Here is an 8,031-nt window from a genome sequence, read left to right on the forward strand (position 1 = left end):
GTTTTGAGGGAGCATGCAATCGGTACCCTGACTGCAGGAATGTCCACCAGAGCTGTTGCCAGATAATTTAATGTTCATTTTTTTTACCATAAGCTGCCTCCAATGTCGTTTTAGAGAATTTAGCAGTATGTCCAACTGGCCTCACAACCACAGACCATGTATAACCCCACCAGCCAAGGACCTCCACATCTTGCATCTTCACATGCGGGATTGTCTGAGACCAGCCACCTGAACAGCTGTTGGAACTGAGGAGTATTTCTGTCTGTAATGAAGCCCTACACCTATGTGAACTCTGAGACTGTAGAGAACAGTGTAGCAATCTAAAACGACGCAGGAGATACACTGCAATAATATATGTCCTACCTATTTTGATGCATTTTCTGGGTAATGCAAAACCTTACCTTGAAAGCAATCTATGCAGACAGAGCACAGACCTGAACTCATACACTCATGAAAATAATGTCCTTTTCAACATAGAAATGCTTTCATATAAGTTCTAGGAATGGATACAAAGATTTGACACAAATTGACATGGAGATATTTTTGACACAAAGGATGCCTGGAACCAACTCAGTGGCATTAAAATGTAAAATGATGACATGCCAACCCAATCAAGGCTCTTTGGTTTCAAACAAAAAACTATACTTGTTATTGTTTAATTGTTACATTTTTAAGCTAGAGCATCACTTGAAGGTTGTTGGATCTGAATGGTTTAGTGGAAGTTTGACTCAACTGAAATGAGAAATAGTCAGTTGCCCATCCCTCTCTTTTAGTCATATTGAGAACCAGATCTCCCCTTCTTTCCTTATCCACTCCCATTCTTTTTATAAATCTGTTTTCACCTGTTTTCTGGAGCTCATCTAACTTGTGCCAACATGCCTCCCAGATGATTTCAACACAACGTATCACCTATCATGTCCTGTTGTTGTAGTGTAAAAAAACTGTTGGCCCAGTTTACAGTACACATGTGACTATATTAACAACTGTTATCACACCAAGAAAGTAGAATCACTATTAGATCACATTTAAGTATCTACATTTGGTATTAAAATATGTCTCTTCAGATCATAATGCATCCTTTATGTTTCTAGACAACACCAGGGTCGTATACGAACCAAGCGGAATTTGTCCAATAAGAAATGTGTCTTTTCGTTTCCGTTGTGAAACATTTTGCTAATGAATATGTCCCCGAATTTGGTCAAACGTGGCCATGATCCATGCACCACATGTTCCTATCACATGTTGCATGTTTATGCAAGGTGTAAATGGGGGCTTAACCAGCTAGCAAGTATAGGGAGAGAGAACATTTTTGTAATGTTCCCCTGATGTTTGAGTGTCCAGTTTTCCATTAGTCCTGGGAACATTCTAGTGGCGTGAAAAAGCATTTGCTTTTTGCCTTCTTCAACCAAAACCTAATATTAGATAAAGGGAACCTGAGTGAACAAATAACACAGCAATTGCATATTTATTTGATTTACTTCATAAACAAAAGGTATGCAACACCCAATGCCCCTGTGTGAAAAAGTCATTGCCAACTTATACTTAACTGGTTGTGCCACCTTTTAGCTTAAATGACTCCAACCAAACACTTCCTGTAGTTGTCTATCAGTCTTTCTCGTTGCTTTGGAGGAATTATGGCCCACTCTTCCATGCAGAACTGCTTTAACTCAGCGACCATTTGTGGGTTTTCAAGCATGAACTGCTCGTTTCAAGTCCTGCCACATCTCAATTGTGGGACTAGGTCTGGACTTTGACTAGGCCATTCCAAACCTTCAAATGTTTTGCTTTTTAGGTATTTCATGTAGACTTGATTATGTGTTTTGGATCATTGTCTTGCTGCATTACCCAGCTGCTCTTCAGCTTTAGCTCACAGACGGATGGCCTGACATTCTCCTGTAGAATTCTCTGATACAGAGTAGAATTTATGGTTCCTTCTATTAAGGCAAGTCGTCCAGGTCCTGAGGCAGCAAAGCATCCCCAAACCATCACACTACCACCACCATGCTTGACCTTTTGTATACAGTGTTTGGTTTTCGCCAGGCATAATGGGACCCATGTCGTCCAAAAAGTTATACTTTTGACTCATCTGTCCATAGAACATTCTTCCAATAGTCTTGATGTTCATCCAAGGTCTTCCAGGTGTTTTTTGACAAATTTGAGTCAACCTTTTGGATGACATGGGTCCCATTAAATAGGATGAAAAACCCTCCTATGACCAATGCTTATTTTATCAGAAAGCACAAGCATTTCAAAAGGACCCATCTCCACACTCTCACCTAGAGTACACAGAGCATCTCTTTGAGATCTTGCCTATCAAAAGTAAGATCAGTTTCCAGTACATTTTTCCCTTGAGGCCAGAGGGAGCCAGAAAAAAGAGAGGCATTAGGTAAACATAAACTCCGAAAAACATGGGTATTGAATCCAATGCTTAGTATTAGATAGATGATGTAGTCGAGTGGAAAATAACCTCAACAAGATCCATAATCCGACTATGTAATTTGCATATACAAAGTCTAGCAAACGTTTGAATGGTCATGAGAAGCGAATATCAAGTATTTAATAACAAAGTAAATTGAATGGATTCACATACAGTACCAGTCCAAAATTTGGACACACCTACTCATTCAAAGGTTTTTTCTTAATTAGTACTATTTTCTACATTGTAGAATAATAGTGAAGACATCAAAACTATGAAATAACACATGGAATCATGTAGTAAACAAAAAAGTGTGAAACAAATCAAAATATTTTTTATATTTGAGATTCTTCAAAGTAGCTACCCTTTGCCTTGATGACAGCTTTGTACACTCTTGGCATTCTTTCAACCAGTTTCACTTGGAATGCTTTTCCAACAGTCTTGAAGGAGTTCCCACATATACTGAGCCCTTGTTGGCTGCTTTTCCTTCACTCTGCGGTCCAACTCATTCCACACCATCCCAATTGGGTTGCGGTCAGGTGATTGTGGAGGCCATGTCATCTGATGCAGCACTCCATCACTCTCCTTCTTGGTCAAATAGCCCTTACACAGCCTGGAGCTGTATTGGTTCATTGTCCTGTTGAAAAACAAATGACAGTCCCACTAAGAGCAAACCAGATGGGATGGCGTATCGCTGCAGAATGCTGTGGTAGCCATGCTGGTTAAGTGTGCCTTGAAATCTAAATAAATCACAGACAGTGTCACCAGCAAAGCACCCCCACACCATCACACCTCCTCCTCCATGCTTCACGGTGGGATCCACACATGAGATCATCCATTCACCTACTTTGCATCACAAAGAAACAGCGGTTGGAACCAAAAATCTCAAATTTGGACTCATCAGACCAAAGGACAGATTTCCACCGGTCTAATGTCCATTGCTCGTGTAACTTGGCCCAAGCAAGTCTCTTCTTAACATTGGTGTCCTTTAGTAGTGGTTTCTTTGCAGCAATTCAACCATGAAGGCCTGATTCACACAGTCTACTCTGAACAGTTGATGTTGAAATGTGTCTTACTTTAACTCTGTGAAGCATTTATTTGGGCTGCAATTAATGAACTTATCCTTTGCAGCAGAGGTAACTCTGGTTCTTCCTTTCCTGTGACGGTCCTCATGAAAGCCAGTTTCATCATAGCTCTTGATGTTTTTTTTGACTGCACTTGAAGAAACTTCTTGATATTTTTCAGATTGACTGACTTTCATGTCTTAAAGTAATGATGGACTGTTGTTTCTCTTTGCTTATTTGAGCTGTTCTTGCCATAATATGGACTTGGTCTTTCACCAAATAGGGCTATCGTCTGTTTACCACATCTACCTTGTCACAACACAACTGATTGGCTCAAACGTGTTAAGAAGGAAAGAAATTCCACAAATTAACTTAACAAAGCACACCTGTTAATTGAAATGCATTCCAGGTGACTACCTGATGAAGCTGGTTGAGAGAATGTTAAAATGTTAAATGTTGCAAGGTTTTAGGTACAAAATATCCTATTTACGTGTGCTTTTTAATGTTAATGATATTGTAACTTGCAATATTTCTCTAACTTTGATTATTCTCCATATGCAGGTGACCTTTGGCCAGTATCCAGAGGAAGGTCTCCATATGCAGGTACCACCCTGCAGGATGATCAAGAAATTCCAAGTGGAGCTGAAAGTCTTCAGCGAGATCGTCAATGCCTGGAACTTTGGGCTACCAGTGCCATACACCTACATGGACCCTTCTGTGGTGGAGAACACAGTGGCCATTTAGATAAGCCAAGGGCCTAGACCAGGGTCCAGTTCATTAGGGACTAATTGTAGGAAAACTGAGGAACTACCTGGATTTTTCCAATAAGAAAGGTTTATTTTCGTTGTCCTTTGTGTAGCTTTTTAAAAACTTGTGTGCCCTGATGAACACGACCCAGGACTTGTAATGATTCTGGAGGCATACACTAGTAAACATGCCACACCTTCAATCTAGACAATGTTTTAGAGCTTTGCTAAACTGTCCCACTTCTATCAGATAAATGGAAATCTCACTATGGGTTCAGTCAGAATGTTATCGCTGTTTCATGAGTGTTAACTGTGTTAAACCAACACACACCTCCACATGGTGTCCCTCTCACGGACAAAGAAAACTTGTTGATGTTATTATATGTTAATAGATACAGTGTATTTTTTACAGATTCATTTCTGGTGCCATATAACTACGGACTACAGGGACTGCTGGCAAAAATGAGCTCTCCTGCTAAATGATGTGACACTGAAATGTTGATTAACGGTAAAGAAGTGTCAGAATAATATGAGAGAACAATAGGTGTGACTCTCGTTTGCAATTTAAAGCGAATATAATTTTTTTATCTCCGGTCTTATTGTGATATTTGCCTGCACCTCATCTCATTTAGGTTGAAGCGCTGTCTACCTCCCTCATGTATTAAATAAAAAAATACATGCATAAAACGATTATGAAATTATGAAATTATAGCACAACTCACAATTACGTTTTTTTAAGTCGTCTTTATCAAACCGACCCAAACCAAACTGGTTCCAGCAACGTAACCAGGCCATCTCAGTACAGCCTGGTTTGGCCTGGCTCGGTTTGGCCCAGTACACAGCAAATGAGATTACAATTTGAACACCCACAGTGTTAAATATAATACTTTCTTAGAAATTCTATTTGACACACCGAAATGGTGTTAAACTAACAGTTTTCAATATGTTGATGAACTAACACCCCAGAGTGTTGGGTCGCTAACACTATGGGTGTTTCAAACTCTGACTTAAATTAGCACTTTATTAGAGCTGATGCTGTTACACTTGCCCAGTGTTAGGGAATTACACATGTATAGTTACAGTATTTTGGGGGGGGTGTTGTTTTAACACTGTAGGGTGTATTTCCCAGGGTGCTTTTCGAGTGAGTTGCTCATCTAACATTTTTTATAATTACATATATACACTGCTCAAAAAAATAAAGGGAACACTTAAACAACACAATGTAACTCCAAGTCAATCACACTTCTGTGAAATCAAACTGTCCACTTAGGAAGCAACACTGATTGACAATAAATTTCACATGTTGTTGTGCAAATGGGATAGACAACAGGTGGAAATTACAGGCAATTAGCAAGACACCCCCAATAAAGGAGTGGTTCTGCAGGTGGGGACCACAGACCACTTCTCAGTTCCTATGCTTCCTGGCTGATGTTTTGCTCACTTTTGAATGCTGGCGGTGCTTTCACTCTAGTGGTAGCATGAGACGGAGTCTACAACCCACACACGTGGCTCAGGTAGTGCAGCTCATCCAGGATGGCACATCAATGCGAGCTGTGGCAAGAAGGTTTGCTGTGTCTGTCAGCGTAGTGTCCAGAGCATGGAGGCGCTACCAGGAGACAGGCCAGTACATCAGGAGACGTGGAGGAGGCCGTAGGAGGGCAACAACCCAGCAGCAGGACCGCTACCTCCGCCTTTGTGCAAGGAGGAGCAGGAGAAGCACTGCCAGAGCCCTGCAAAATGACCTCCAGCAGGCCACAAATGCCGCATGTGTCTGCTCAAATGGTCAGAAACAGACTCCATGAGGGTGGTATGAGGGCCCGACGTCCACAGGTGGGGGTTGTGCTTACAGCCCAACACCGTGCAGGACGTTTGGCATTTGCCAGAGAACACCAAGATTGGCAAATTCGCCACTGGCGCCCTGTGCTCTTCACAGATGAAAGCAGGTTCACTCTGAGCACGTGACAGACGTGACAGAGTCTGGAGACGCCGTGGAGAACGTTCTGCTGCCTGCAACATCCTCCAGCATGACCGGTTTGGCGGTGGGTCAGTCATGGCGTGGGGTGGCATTTCTTTGGGGGGCCGCACAGCCCTCCATGTGCTCGCCAGAGGTAGCCTGACTGCCATTAGGTACCGAGATGAGATCCTCAGACCCCTTGTGAGACCATATGCTGGTGCGGTTGGCCCTGGGTTCCTCCTAATGCAAGACAATGACAGACCTCATGTGGCTGGAGTGTGTCAGCAGTTCCTGCAAGAGGAAGGCATTGATGCTATGGACTGGCCCGCCCGTTCCCCAGACCTGAATCCAATTGAGCACATCTGGGACATCATGTCTCGCTCCATCCACCAACGCCACGTTGCACCACAGACTGTCCAGGAGTTGGCGGATGCTTTAGCCCTGGTCTGGGAGGAGATCCCTCAGGAGACCATCCGCCACCTCATCAGGAGCATGCCCAGGCGTTGTAGGGAGGTCATACAGGCACGTGGAGGCCACACACACTAATGAGCCTCATTTTGACTTGTTTTAAGGACATTACATCAAAGTTGGATCAGCCTGTAGTGTGGTTTTCCACTTTAATTTTGAGTGTGACTCCAAATCCAGACCTCCATGGGTTGATAAATTGGATTTCCATTGATTATTTTTGTGTGATTTTGTTGTCAGCACATTCAACTATGTAAAGAAAAAAGTATTTAATAAGATTATTTATTTCAATCAGATCTAGGATGTGTTGTTTAAGTGTTCCCTTTATTTGTTTGAGCAGTATATTTTTATTTCTTTAGTGTTCTTTTTTTGGGGGGGGGGGGGGGGGTCGATCAGCTTCAATATTGCAGGTAGATTGTTGCTTCCATCAATGTAATTGTTTGCATCATTTCCAACCCCCCATATATTTTTTGGGTGAATATATATATATATATATATATATATATATATATATACACACAGTGAGGGAAAAAAGTATTTGATCCCCTGCTGATTTTGTACGTTTGCCCACTGACAAACAAATGATCAGTCTATAATTTTACTGGTAGGTTTATTTGAACAGTGAGAGACAGAATAACAACAAAAAAATCCAGAAAAACGCATGTCAAAAAATGTTATAAAATGATTTGCATTTTAATAAGGGAAATAAGTATTTGACCCCTCTGCGAAACATGACTTAGTACTTGGTGGTAAAACCCTTGTTGGCAATCAGAGGTCAGACATTTCTTGTAGTTAGCCACCAGGTTTGCACACATCTCAGGAGGTATTTTGTCCCACTCCTCTTTGCAGATCTTCTCCAAGTCATTTAAGGTTTCGAGCCTGACGTTTGGCAACTCGAACCTTCAGCTCCCTCCACAGATTTTCTATGGGATTATTAAGGTCTGGAGACTGGCTAGGCCACTCCAGGTCCTTAATGTGCTTCTTCTGGAGCCACTCCTTTGTTGCCTTGGCCGTGTGTTTTGGGTCATTGTCATGCTGGAATACCCATCCACGACCCATTTTCAATGCCCTGGCTGAGGGAAGGAGGTTCTCACCCAAGATTTGACGGTACATGGCCCCGCCCATCGTCCCTTTGATGCGGTGAAGTTGTCCTGTCCCCTTAGCAGAAAAACACCCCCAAAGCATAATGTTTCCACCTCCATGTTTGACGGTGTGGATGGTGTTCTTGAGGTCATAGGCAGCATTCCTCGTCCTCCAAACATGGTGAGTTGGGTTGATGCCAAAGAGCTCCATTTTGGTCTCATCTGACCACAAGACTTTCACCCAGATGTCCTCTGAATCATTCAGATGTTCATTGGCAAACTTCAGACGGGCATGTATATGTGC

The sequence above is a fragment of the Salmo salar genome, chromosome 08, assembly GCF_965601325.2.
Source record: "Salmo salar chromosome 08, fSalSal1, whole genome shotgun sequence".
NCBI classification, from domain to species: domain Eukaryota; kingdom Metazoa; phylum Chordata; class Actinopteri; order Salmoniformes; family Salmonidae; genus Salmo; species Salmo salar.